The sequence below is a fragment of the Nerophis ophidion genome, linkage group LG02 (assembly GCF_033978795.1).
Source record: "Nerophis ophidion isolate RoL-2023_Sa linkage group LG02, RoL_Noph_v1.0, whole genome shotgun sequence".
Taxonomy (NCBI): domain Eukaryota; kingdom Metazoa; phylum Chordata; class Actinopteri; order Syngnathiformes; family Syngnathidae; genus Nerophis; species Nerophis ophidion.
In genome coordinates, this window is record NC_084612.1 from 61,350,494 (window position 1) to 61,364,400 (window position 13,907).

The 13,907-nt window shown below is 40.6% G+C and overlaps 1 long non-coding RNA gene across 1 annotated transcript; it reads left to right on the forward strand.

Moving 5' to 3' along the window:
- Positions 1–1,989: 1,989 nt before the first annotated feature.
- Positions 1,990–5,730, forward strand: LOC133543417 (uncharacterized). Its single transcript, XR_009804373.1, has 2 exons — positions 1,990–4,828; positions 5,069–5,730. It is a non-coding gene; the product is annotated as an uncharacterized LOC133543417 (long non-coding RNA).
- Positions 5,731–13,907: the final 8,177 nt, after the last annotated feature.

Below are 13,907 nucleotides of genomic sequence, written 5' to 3' on the forward strand. Positions count from 1 at the left end.
GTGGCAAGGCCTTGACCTTCGATCCCGGCGGTACTGCGTTAAAAAGCGACATCAGTGTATAAATGATATCACCACATTGGCTCAGAAACACTTCAGTAAACCACTGTCAGCAACTATAGTTCATCGCTACATCTGTAAGTGCAAGTTAATACTCTACTATGCAAAGCCAAAGCCATTTATCAACAACATCCAGAAACGCCGCCGGCTTTGCTGGGCCCTAGCTCATCTAAGATGGAATGATGAAAAGTGTTCTGTGGTCTGATGAGTCATCATTTCAAATTGTTTTGGGAAACTGTGGAAGGTCATGTCCTCCGGAACAAAGAGGAAAGTAACTATCCAGATTGATTTAGGCACAAAGTTCAAAAGCCAGCATCTGTGATGGTATGGGGGTGTATTAGTGCCCAAGGCATGGGTAACTTACACATCTGTGAAGGCACCATTAATGCTGAAAGGTACATACAGGTTTTGGAGCAACATATGTTGCCATCCCAGCAATGTTATCATGGACACCCCTGCTTATTTTAGTAAGACAATGCCAAGCCACATTTTTTTCGTGTTACTACGGCGTGGCTTCTTAGTAAAAGAGTGCAGGTACTATACTGGCCTGCTTGTAGTCCAGACCTGTCCCCCATTGAAATGTGTGGCGCAATATGAAGCCTTAAATAGCACAACAGAGACCCCGGACTGTTGAACAACTTAAGCTGTACGTCAAGCAAGAATGGGAAAGAATTCCACCTGAAAAGCTTAAAAAATTGGTCTCCTCAGTTCCCAAACGTTTACTAAGTGTTGTTCAAAGGAAAGGCCATGTAACACAGTGGTAAAAATGCCCGTGACAACCTTTTTGCAAAGTGTTGCTGCCGTTAAATTCCAAGTTAAGGAATATTTGTACAAAAAAAAAATCTAGTTTCTCAGTTCCAACATTAAATATCTTGTTTTTGCAGTCTATTCAATTGAATATAAGTTGAAAATGATTTGCAAATAATTGTATTCTGTTTCTATTTACCATTTACACAAGGTGCCAACTTCACTGGTTTTGGGTTTCCATCTTTTCAAAGACTAGTCAGTAGAAAGATTCATGCAAACAAGTGTAAGTATAATGTTACCATCACTGAGCTGGGCGTAGACATCTTCATTGTGCAGGACGTGGGCGTCATCGAAACCTGAGCGTGCGAGCAGCAATTGTGCTGAAATAATGCACAAAAGAAGACCACCGCGCATGTTTGTGTTGCTGGAATACTGATTTGTCACTCAAACAAGCAGTGAAGCAGGTTCCTTCACACAGGGTTGTTGAGCCGATGGGAGGCTAAATGGCCTTCATTAAGTCATAAACAAAATTCAATTTTTTTTATCCGTAAACACTGACGTTATGTTAGAGTGAGGTGAATCATACCATGTAGCATTTTCTTAATGATTGTTAACCAGCATGTGTTTGTATTTGGTCACAGAATCCTTTAGAGGATTATTCTACTAAGGAAATATGCCCTTAAATAACTCCAAAGGTGCACATGTCCAAACTCTCCAGAGAGTGGTTGTAATTGCCCCCAGGAAATCCTTAATGTAAGCAGGTTTGGAGTTCAGGAGTGATAATAAAAACATCAGTAACATCTTGTAGGAAGCCCCCACAGGTAGGGGTAGAGGATAGGGGTCGGAGGTCGCCCGACTCAAACTGTTCAGAGGAATAATGTCAAGGAAAGATTGACTGGCCAGACTGACCGGCTCCAAGGATGGAACTACAAAGAGTAAGTGTCTTGGTGTAAAAAGTATTTAACCCTTTTGTAATGTTATATTGTTGTTACTCAGCCAGCTTGTGTGGGTCTGATGGACCCGTTGCATTTTGTGACTTTTCATGCCTCACCATCAAACACTTTTATGTTAAAATACTAAACATATGTTTATTGGGATAAGGTAAACATCTGTTCAGTATTTTATCATAAAAGTGTTTGATGGTGAGGCATTAAAAACCACAAAATGCAACGGGTGCATCAGACCCACAAACACTGGCTGAGTAACAACAATATTAACGTTGCACGGAAAACTTCTGGGCCAGTTTCTGCATCCTACAGGGAGTATTCTTTTGTGTTTCTGCACCTGCGGTTCCCACACAAGGTTGCAACATTGTTTGTCAACACTGTCTGCTCTCATTTTCTCGCACATTCGACCCTCTCTGTCCTCTTCCTGTCTAGACTTGCTGTGTGTGTGTGTGTGTGTGTGTGTGTGTGTGTGTGTGTGTGTGTGTGTGTGTGTGTGTGTGTGGTACACAGAACATCAATTTCCACACTTCTATTATCCCCGAGTCCAGTGGACCCGGATATCTTATATGTAATAGAAATGTGCAGGGGGGTGTATGGTGTGTGTGGTCATTAAATATGTATTCTGATATATGTTCTTCACAGAAAATGAGCCAATGTCAGTGAGTCTCATTGTGAAAAATTAATTAATTGTATCATTTTTCGTTGAATAAAAAATGAAATTGGGTCCCGCAGAACCGAACACAACACAATGGTTAAGGACAGTTGTCCAAGAAAACAGCAGAAGAGAGATCAGGTCCACTCTTTCTCCTGGAAGCTGCGGTTCCAGTCTGAGGCTCACTGAAACAAATAAAGCTTTTTGTTCGACGATTCCTCGTTGGTTTCTTCTTGGCTCATCACCCATCTCACGAGAAACAAATGTACGACAAGAGATACAATTGTCAAGACTCGACCTGCGTTCTTTTGTCGAACAGTCAGAGGTCCGGTTGTCTGGAAGATTTCACAAGCCTTCATTAAAACAGGTAGCTGGGAAATTGTAACAGCGTTGGTCTCACTCCCGCAGAAGTCTGTCCATGGCGGATGTAGGCGGTTGCCTCCACAAAGCAGTCTCTGCAGAAGTGAGCCCCGATTGGGAATTGTTCTTTATAGCAAAAGAGCAGACAAGTTTACCCGATCAAAGAGGCCCTGGTTTTACAAGGGTGGCGGCGAGCCCAAGGCTTTGATAAGGGGAATTATTATCAAGAAAGAAGTGGCTAATTTAAACAATTATCACAGTTTAAAAATAATGCCTTCTTTTGTGCCACTGGAGGAGAGCTTGAACTTGAGGTTACAAAGAGTCATTATTGTTTCGCCTTGAGCAAGTAATTTGAAATTAGCCGAAACACGCCTCTATGTCTCTAAAACAATAGAAAGTATAGTCGGCAGGACTGAAGATCAAGGAACTAGACGCCAAATGAAGTACAAAACCAAAAAGAAGGAATTGAAGATCAAGGAACTAGACGCCAAATGAAGTACAAAACCAAAAAGAAGGAATTTAAGTCAACCCAAGTAGGGCAGGCCTTTTTGGGGAATTTTTCCAAAATCATTCTGAGAGACAAGAACACACACTGTTCTCTCAATTATGCAGGCGGATCGGACACAGCGTGAAGGTAAGAATGATGATTTATTTAACACTACAGAACAAACTAAGAACAAAAACACTTGCACAAAGGCACTATAGACAAAACCAACAGAACTAGCATGTGAGCTAGAAGGAACAAAAGATGTTAGCATGGGAGCTAGGGAAATAAACAAATGAATAGCATGGAAGCCAACAAGCATCAAAAAGTATTTTACCACAATGAGGGATAGCGACGTCACCTGTTGCATCGAAAGCAAGTTGAGACTGCGAGAGCGAATGACAAACGAGGGCAGTGTCACGCCAAATTTCTTCCCCCCTACAAAAACCTTCCCCCCCATTTACTTTCGGGGTCATTATTAATACAGACGTTTTGTTAACGCTATATTAGGAAAATATAACGCTATATTATAAAAATACAGACGTTTTGTTAACATTATATTATAAAAAAAAAAAAAATTACAAACACAAACTATGGGATGACACATTTACTTCCGGGTTTACATTTCCTCAGGTTTCCTCTTACGTCATCCCATAGCTTGTGTTTGTAAATAGTTTTTTTTAATTTGTTCTATCTTTTTTATAATATAGCGTTAACAAAACGTCTGTATTTTTATAATACAGCGTTATATTTTTATAATATAGCGTTAACAAAACGTCTGTATTAATCATGACCACAGAAGTAAAGGGAGGGGGGAAGGTTTTTGTAGGGGGGAAGAATTTTGGCGTGACAGCAGTCTTAAATAGCGACAGAAATTAGGAGGCAGGTGCGCGAGAAAGACAGAAGTCAGGTGACACAATACGTTACAATGGCAAGGGAAACAAAACAGGAAGTGCCACCAGGAACTAAGGAAGACAAACTAACCAGATGTAATACAGAACAGAAAAAAAAACAGTATATGTCATGATCCAAGTAGCGGATCATGACAACACACGTCTCTTTATTTTTGGGATTTTAAAGATAATAAAGTAACCGTTGTAGCCTTCAAAGCCCTTTAAGACAACTTCAAAGCCCTCCAATGTTTTATATACACACTGCAAGTTTATATATAATGTAGTGTCCTGGGCATGACCTTAAAGTGCATCCGGCAGTGGAGGCTCCTCTAAGGGGTCTTGGGGGACTAGGAGATTACCCCCTTTACCGCTGTTACCCCAGGTACCTGACTGCCCCCTAGCCAGGGATACGGTGAAAACCTCAACGGCGGAGCAGGCGGAAGATGGTAAATGTAAGAACCACCACAACGGCCGCGATGGCGGAAGAAGGCACCCCCACATCCATGTGGGCCCAGTTATGGGGAAATAACAATCCAAGACCTCAACGGCGGAGCAGGCGGAAGATGGTAGATTTAAGAACTACCACAACGCCTACGATGGCAGAAGAAGGCTGCAGCAGAAAAGAGTCCCCAGTCGTCTTGGACTCCATGCTACTGGACTCTGACCCGGATCTGTCAAGGATGGTGTGGTGAGTGTCTGTGCACTAGTCTCCCCACGTTAAACAAAGTCACGGACAGGCATACTCCATAAAGGGATACCCCCCTACCGGGAGGTTCGTCATACTCGCTTCCAGTGACCGCCGATGATGATGATGATGATGATGATATAATGTAGTAACAGACACGATCATAACGTCATCATACAATATTTTCTGTATGTTAGTCATTCTATTCATTCATTTTATTCACTTTATCTCTTCTCCCCTCAGGCAGGAGACTACGGTTCATCCAGACCCACATCTCCTGCCACCTGATCAGTTTTGTCCCCTCGGCCGTCAAACACATGAACAATCACAAGATCTGATAGCTCAGTTACAGCTCATTTTAATACCTATTCTGTATTATATTTTTTTGAGAGGCGGATCCGGTAGTCCGACAGCGAAGCAGGGCACGCCGGAGCCCGGCCCAAGATGGCGGCGAGTAGGCGTGGACTGCGAGCAAGCAGCGAGGCGGGGCGCGCCGGAATCAACCCCGGAAAATATTATAAGGTGCGTGGGTCGCCCAGCTGGGCACAATTTAAATCTCCCCTCGCACTGTATAAAAGGGCAGCGGCCGTAAACGCCGGGGGTAAAAACGGAGAGAGAAGGAGCCAGAAGAAAGCCGATGCTGAGAGAGAGCCACAGGATGACAAAGACGTACCCGACTGAAAAGGTGGAGCGGCAGAGGAAGCAGGCTGAGAAACAACCCATAGAGACTTTTTATTATTGGAAAATAAAAGAAAGTTTACCCTGTGCCACAATGTCCTTCCTTGGTGGTCCTGAGAACCCGCACGACAGTAAGAGACTGTCACATATGTGTTTTATATTGCCCAAAATTCCTAGTTTGTGAGCCTGTTCTCAAACAATGGCAATAAAAACTATTCTGATTCTGATTTTGATTGCCGGGACAAATTCCTACGCGCATTTATTTCTAATTCCATGGCAGTGCACGTCTCACTTATGGCATGGCAACAAATGTGTGTCCTTCTTCCGGAAACAAAGTGTGTGTCTTCTAATCATGGCAGATTCTCTAACAAACAACAGAGAGGACTATTTTTGGACAATTTTGAATTTTTGAATTGCACCCGAAAAGCTTGAAAAATTGGTCTCCTCAGTTCCCAAACGTTTACTGAGTGCTGTTAAAAGGAAAGGCCATGTAACACAGTGGTAAATTCTTTTTTGCAATGTGTTGCTGCCATTAAATTCAAAGTTTCTCAGTTGGAACATTAAATATCCTGTCTTTGCAATTCATTCAATTGAATATAAGTTGAAAAGGATTTGCAAATCATTGTATTCTGTTCTTCTTTAGCATTTACACAACGTGCCAACTTCACTAGTTTTGGGTTTTGGAATTATAGTAATTTCATTAATGATTTATGTGTATTTCACATGGTTTTCTGCATGTACAATTCATATTACCATGTATTTTCTGCATGTATTTTTGTGTGTTTAATATTTACATATTTTTATGGTAAAAAATACTTCAATTTCTGTAGTTTGGTTTGAAATGGGTGACTAACAAACCCCCTTGTATAGTACGTTGGATTTGTCTTTTCACCTGCTTTTCGTAGCAACACAGTTACGTGAAACCTACGTTATCATTTATCAGAATCCGATAATAAACAAACAAGCTATTTTGGGTTGTACACAAATGAGTCTGACCTCTTAAAGCACACTTTTAAATGTGTCATCTTTTGTCAGTCTTGGACTGACCGAGATGTCCTACTAACCCACTGCCCTGTGCGGAGGTGACATAAGTGTTGCTAAGCAACCTGACCCAAACCTCCATCCGCAAAATGAAACACAATGAGGATTCTTAACAACAACAGACGCAGCAGCACACATGTTCCCTTATCTTCAACATCATCCTTGCAAGTCTCACCAGCAACCTCACACAAAAACAGCGAAGTAGATCAGACAGACATGGATGGACCACGATTAAAAACCGAGTAGAATTCAGAATGTCTAAGAAAGTAGTCCGCTTATTTGGGTGGCTGTACGGGTGGCTGGTCTCATACGATCATGAGGTAAACCTGCTTAATGTGGAGATCCTATGCTGGTGTGGTTACATGTGTTCTGTGGTTCTGAGACCGGTTGGATGTACCGCCAAATTCTCTGAAACGCTTTTAGAAGACGTTTACTGCAGAGAAATGGACTTTCAATTCACAGGTAAAAGCTCTGGTGTACATTCCTGCAGTCGGCATGCCAACTGCACGCTCCCTCAAAACTTGCGAAACCTGTGGCATTGTGCTGTGTGATAAAACTACACATTTCAGAGTGGGCTTTTATTGTGGTCGGTCACTTCGTCTGGCTCCTCCCGGGAATCCCAGTTTTCCCAGGCCAGCTTGGAGACGTATCCTATCCCGGGCCTCGTGGCCTCCTACCGGTCAAACGTGCCCTGAACACCTCCCCATACTCATACTAAAACTTACTAAAATTTCCAATTCCGGTAAGAAGTGCATGTGAGTGCCCAATATGGGTAAGTCACTGAACCACAGATACGAATGAATGGAACTGAAATGCTTGGATGTTGAAACTAATCGAATTGCTGGAGAAATGTAGGATATGGAGAGGTTTGTGTACTGAACAAAAATATAAACGCGTCACTTTTGTTTTTTGATCCTATGTACACAAAAGACCTATTCTCAAATATTCTTCACAAATATGTCTAAATCTGTTAATAATCCATCCCACTCCCAGGTGTGGTATATCAAGATGCAGATTAACAAGCATGATTATTGCACAGGTGGGCCTTAGACCTGTGTTTTTCAACCTTTTTTGAGCCGAGGCACATTTTTTGCGTTGAAAAAATCCGGAGAAGAACCACCAGCAGAAATAATTCAAAAACAAAACTCAGTTGACAGGAATTGTTGGATATGACTTTAAACCATAACCAACCATGCAACACTATAGCTTTTGTCTCAAAGTAGGTGTACTGTCACCACCTGTCACATCACACCCTGACTTATTTGGAGTTTTTTGATGTTTTCTTATGTGTAGTGTTTTAGTTCTTGTCTTGCGCTCCTAATTTGGTGTCTTTTTCCTCTTTTTTTGGTATTTTCCTGCAGCAGTTTCATGTCTTCCATTGAGCGATATTTTCCGCATCTACTTTGTTTTAGCAATCGAGAATATTTCAGTTGTTTTTATCCTTCTTTGTGGTGACATTGTTGATGTTCGAATGTACTTTGTGGACGCCGTCTTTGCTCCACAGTAAGTCTTTGCTGTCGTCCAGCATTCTGTTTTTGTTTACTTTGTAGCCAGTTCAGTTGTAGTTTCGTTCTGCATAGCCTTCCCTAAGCTTTGATGCCTTTTCTTAGGAGCACACACTTTTTGTTTATTTTTAGTTTAAGCTGTCACGTTGGAACCGCATCGTGGATGCGTGTGGTGTCACCCCAGGATGCACGAGGACCAAGACAGGCAGGAATTGCAGGTAGGAGCTTGGTTTAATGCAAAAATATAAAAGAACACTGACACAAAAGGGCAAAGAAAGCGTGTGCCAACGCACGGGGAGCTAGGCTAACACTTAGCACTGAGACAAAGTCCAAAAAGTGACGTGCCGAGCAATAGTAAAGACATACAAGATATACCAACGTGATTGTTGCATGAGGGAAACAACGGATCAAGAAAGAACTGAGGTAAAGGGCAGGCTTAAATAGTAAGGCAGAAATCAAAACACCGGCGCTTGTGAAAAGCAGAGCAGGTGGAACAAATGTGAAACCATGTTAACAAGAATAAAACAAGGAAGTGCACAACTAGGGATCGGAAGAGTCCAAAAATAATCAGGGAACACAAAAAAGACTCAAAAACCAAAACAATGTGTGATCCTGGCGGCGGATCATAACATAAGCATTAGACACCTTATTACCTGAACGGTGCCTCCCGCTGTTCCCGACATCTGCAAAGCAATTATCTCCTGCTGCCACCTACTGATATGGAAGAGTATAACATGGTTACTCTGCCGAGCTCTAGACAGCACCGACACCCAACAACAACAACACATTATTTGCAGACTAAAATTACTGGTTTGCATAATTTTTTTTTTACCCTAAATAGGTAAATTTAGATAATCTCCCACGGCACACCAGACTGTCTCTCACAGCAGCACAGTGGTTGAAAAACACTGCTTTAGACTGACACCTACATGCTATCGTCTACCTCGATCCACAGCATCCCAAACATACCCAATGGGTGACATGTCCGGGGATTATGCTGGCCATCAAGAACTGGGATGTTTTCAGCTTCCAAGAAATGTTTACAAATCCTTGCAACATCGTCATGCTGCAACATGAGGTGATGGTTAGAAGGCGATCACCGAATTCGTCCGCGTTGCCACTGTCTGTCGTGATATGGCTCAATAGCTTCAGTTTAGTCTTCAATTTCGTTTTCGCTATCTGCCTCCACACTCCAACCATCCGTTTCAATACATGCGTAATCTGTTGAATCGCTTAAACCGCTGAAATCTGAGTCTGAATCCGAGTTACTATTCTATGCCTTTCTGTGCTATCCGCCATGTTTGTTTGTATTGGCTTCACGCAGTGACGTCACAGGAAAATTGATTGCTGGATTTACAGATAGCGAAAATCAGGCACTTTAAAGCCTTTTTTCGGGATATTCCATGATGGGTAAAATTTTTAAAACATTTTTGAAAAATAGAATAAGCCACTGAGAACTGACTTTTATTGGTTTTAACCCTTCTGAAATTGTGATAATGTTCCCCTTTAAAGCAGACGACTTATAGCTGGGATCGGGGCTGAAAACAAAATGTCCGCTACAATCTGTGACGTCACGCGCACGCCTCATCATACTGCGACGTTTTCAACAGGATACTTTGCGCGAAATTTAAAGTTGCAATTAAGTAAACTAAAAAGGCCGTACTGGAATGTCTTGCAATGTTAAGATATTTATCATTGATATGTAAACTATCAGACTGCGTGGTGGGTAGTAGTGGGTTTCTGTAGGCCTTTAAAGGCTCATAACTACGGTAAGAGCCGACCTATTACCACAATTTACTCACCGAAACCTGCCAGTTGACATGTGATAGGAAACCATGTTCGCTTGACCGCTGTGTTCCATAGTAAAGCGCCACGTCATCTTTCGGGAATGTAAACAAGGAAACAAGGAAACACCGGCTGTGTTTGTGTTGCTAAAGGCAGCCGCAATACACCGCTTCCCACCTACATCTTTCTTCTTTGACATCTCCATTATTAATTAAACATATTGCAAAAGATTCAGCAACACAGATGTCCAGAATACTGTGTAATTATGCGATTAAAGGGGAACTTTAAGCTTCAATATATACCTTGATGTTGCAGAAAAAAGACCATATGTTTTTTTAACAGATTTCCGAACTCCAAATGGGTGAATTTGGCGATTTAAATGCCTTTCAATTGTTCGCTGTCTGAGCAATGACCTTTCACCCGTGACGTTACAGCGGGAAGCAATCCGCCATTTTCTCAAACACATTACACACACCAAGTCAAATCAGCTCCTTTAAAGGCCTACTGAAATCCACTACTACCCACCACACAGTCTGATAGTTTATATATCAATGATGAAATATTAACATTGCAACACATGCCAATACGGCCTTTTTAGTTTACTACATTATAATTTTAAATTTCCCGGGAGTTTTGTCTTTGAGACGTGTAATGATGACGTGTACGCAAGATGTCACAGGTTTTTAGGAAGTATGAGCGCTGCACACACACACAGCTAAAAGTCGTCTGCTTTAACGGCATAATTACACAGTATTTTGGAGATCTGTGTTGCTGAATCTTTTGCAATTTGTTCAATTAGTATTTGGGAAATCACAGTAGAAAGATGGAGTTGGGAAGTTTTAGCCTTTAGCCACACAAACACACGGTGATTCATTGTTTAAAATTCCTTTAGGTGAAACTTTACTATGGATCAGAGCGCGGTCAAGAGAACATGGATCCCGACCAAATGTCAACCAGCAGGTTTCGGTGAGAAAATTGTGGTTAAAAAGTCAGTTCTTACCAGAGAAAAGCTGAGCTTGTGCCGTCCATAGCTGCTGTCGACTCCCCTGAGACATTGCGCGTCAAGACACCCGTGGAGACACCCTTCCGACTATCAGGTACTGTTAAACTCACTAAAACACTAGCAACACAATAGAAAGATAAGGGATTTCCCAGAATTAACCAAGTAAATGTGTCTAAAAACATCGGAATCCGTCCCAATGCAATCGCGTTTTTTTTTTCGTTTTTTCTAGTCCATCCCTATCAATATCCTCAAACACGAATCTTTCATCCTCGCTCAAATTAATGGGGGAATTGTCGTTTTCTCGGTCCGAATAGCACTTTTTGTTGGAGGCTCCCATTATAAACAATGTGAATATGTGAGGAGCCCTCAAACATGTGACGTCATCGTCTGCGACTTCCGGTAGAAGCAGGGCTTTTCTCTTAGCACCGAAAGTTGCGAACTTTATCGTGGATGTTCTCTACTAAATCCTTTCAGCAAAAATATGGCAATATCGCGAAATGATCCAGTACGACACATAGAATGGACCTGCTAAGAAAATTTCAATTCAGTAGGCCTTTAATGCACCCTATAAGCCGATGCGCCTTTTGTATGAAAATAGACCTGACTAGACTTGCTCGTCGGCAGTGCGCATTATAATCCCGTGGAAAATAGGGTAGTAAACTTCCTCCAAATGTTTGTCCCTCATGCATCAATACTATTGACATTTACCCCTAACTGTTGACATCAGCACATAGCTACATTCTGCACAGTCTTGTCATCATGTGATGCTCGGATACGGAGCTGATTTCTTTTTTTCTTTTTTAATTCCAGTGAAAAGTTAGCATCTGGTCCCTTGCAGCTGTGAAAACAATACCACCCTTATTGGGACTCCGGTATCGCCTTTCAAGGTGAGACACCTGGTAATGTTATCTGGCCGGCAGAACGAGATGACCTCATCGGCTCGCATGTACGGACGAGCGAGCGATGTTGCTTGTTTTGGGGATTTAGAAGCGGCGTCCTTGCAAGAAGGAAATGTGTTGCGCTATCTGGCCTTGCGTGCAGCCTTCCTGACTGCGGGTCCTTGGGGCCTCCAGGAATGCGGTCACGTGACTCACTTTGATGACGAGCGCATGAGCTGTACGCCTTACATTATCTATGATAACACAGGAACAAATCAAAGTCATCGTCTTTTAGGGCTGCAACGGACACGGTTAGTGGGTGTGGGTGTGGGTGTGGGTTCACTCACATTGACAACCAGGCTGTGCAAGCGCTACGATGACGCCTGTGCTTACTCTACACCAGGGGTCACCAACGCGGTGCCCGCGGGTACCAGGTAGCCCGTAAAGACCAGATGAGTCGCCTGCTGGCCTGTTCTAAAAATAGCTCAAATAGCAGCACTTACCAGTGAGCTGCCTCTATTTTTTCCAATTGTATTTATTTACTAGCAAGCTGGTCTCGCCTTGCTCGACATTTTTCATTCTAAGAGAGACAAAACTCAAATAGAATTTGAAAATCCCAGAAAATATTTTAAAGACTTGGTCTTTACTTGTTTAAATAAATTCATTTATTTTTTTTACTTTGCTTCTTATAACTATCAGAAAGATTTTAGGATTTTTAAACACATATACCTTTTTACCTTTTAAATTCCTTCCTCTTCTTTCCTGACAATTTAAATCAATGTTCAAGTAAATTATTTTTTTTATTGTAAAGAATAATAAATACATTTTAATTTAATTCTTCATTTTAGCTTCTGTTTTTTTGACGAAGAATGTTTGTGAAATATTTCTTCAAACTTATTATGATTAAAATTCAAAAAAAATATTATGGGAAATCTAGAAAATCTGTAGAATCAAATTTAAATCTTATTTCAAAATCTTTTGAATTTTTAAAAAAACGTTTGTTCTGGAAAATCTAGAATAAATAATGATTTGTTTTTGTTAGAAATATAGCTTGGTCCAATTTGTTATATATTCTAACAAAGTGCAGATTGGATTTTAACCTATTCAAAACATGTCCTCAAAATTCTAAAATTAATCTGCATCAGAAAAAATTACTAATGATGTTCCATAAATTCTTTTTTAATTTTTTTCTAAAAGATTCGAATTAGCTGGTTTTTCTCTTCATATTTTTCGGTTGAATTTTCAATTTTAAAGAGTAGAAATCGAAGATAAACTATGTTTCAAAATTTAATTTTCATTTTTTTTGTGGTTTCTCCTCTTTTAAACCGTTCAATTAAGTGTTTTTTTCATCATTTATTCTCTACAAAAAACCTTCCGTAAAAAGAAAAAAAATGTACGACGGAATAACAGACAGATATACCTTTATATATATATATATATATATATATATGTATATATTTATATATATATATATATATATATACATATATATATATATATAATAGCAAATTCGCTATTTCTGGCAATTTATTTAAGAGTGTATCAAACTGGTAGCCCTTTGCATTAATCAGTACCCAAGAAGTTGCTCTTGGTTTCAAAAAGGTTGGTGACCCCTGCTCTACATAATTGCTGCAACAAAGACCTGGAAAAAGTCCCCAGGAACGCACGCCATACTGTTAATTAATGCTTCCTGTTCCATTTTGGATGGAATTTCCCTTGACTGACAGTTCCAGCGAACAACTTTTTCATGCTATTCTACTTTTGTTTTTAATTGTAGGCAAATATGTAGTTACACTGGACTGATGGGTTTAAAGATAGCTTTTAGTTATGTAAACTTGAAACGGAAAATGTTGTGCTGACGTATGCCAAGTTGAGTAACCACTTACAAAACCCAAAACCAGTGAAGTGTAAATGGTAAATACAAACAGAATACAATGATCGGCAAATCCTTGTCAACTTATATTCAATTGAATACACTGCAAAGACAAGATATTTAATGTTCCAACTGAGAAACTTCTCTTTTTTTTTTGCAAATAATCATCAACACATTGCAAAAAAGTTGGCACAGGGGCATTTTTACCACTGTGTTACATAGCCTTTTTTTTTAATAACAACAACAAAATTTCTGGGTGTTGTTGATAAATGGCTTTCGCTTTGAGTAGTAGAGTTTTAACTTGCACTTACAGATGTAG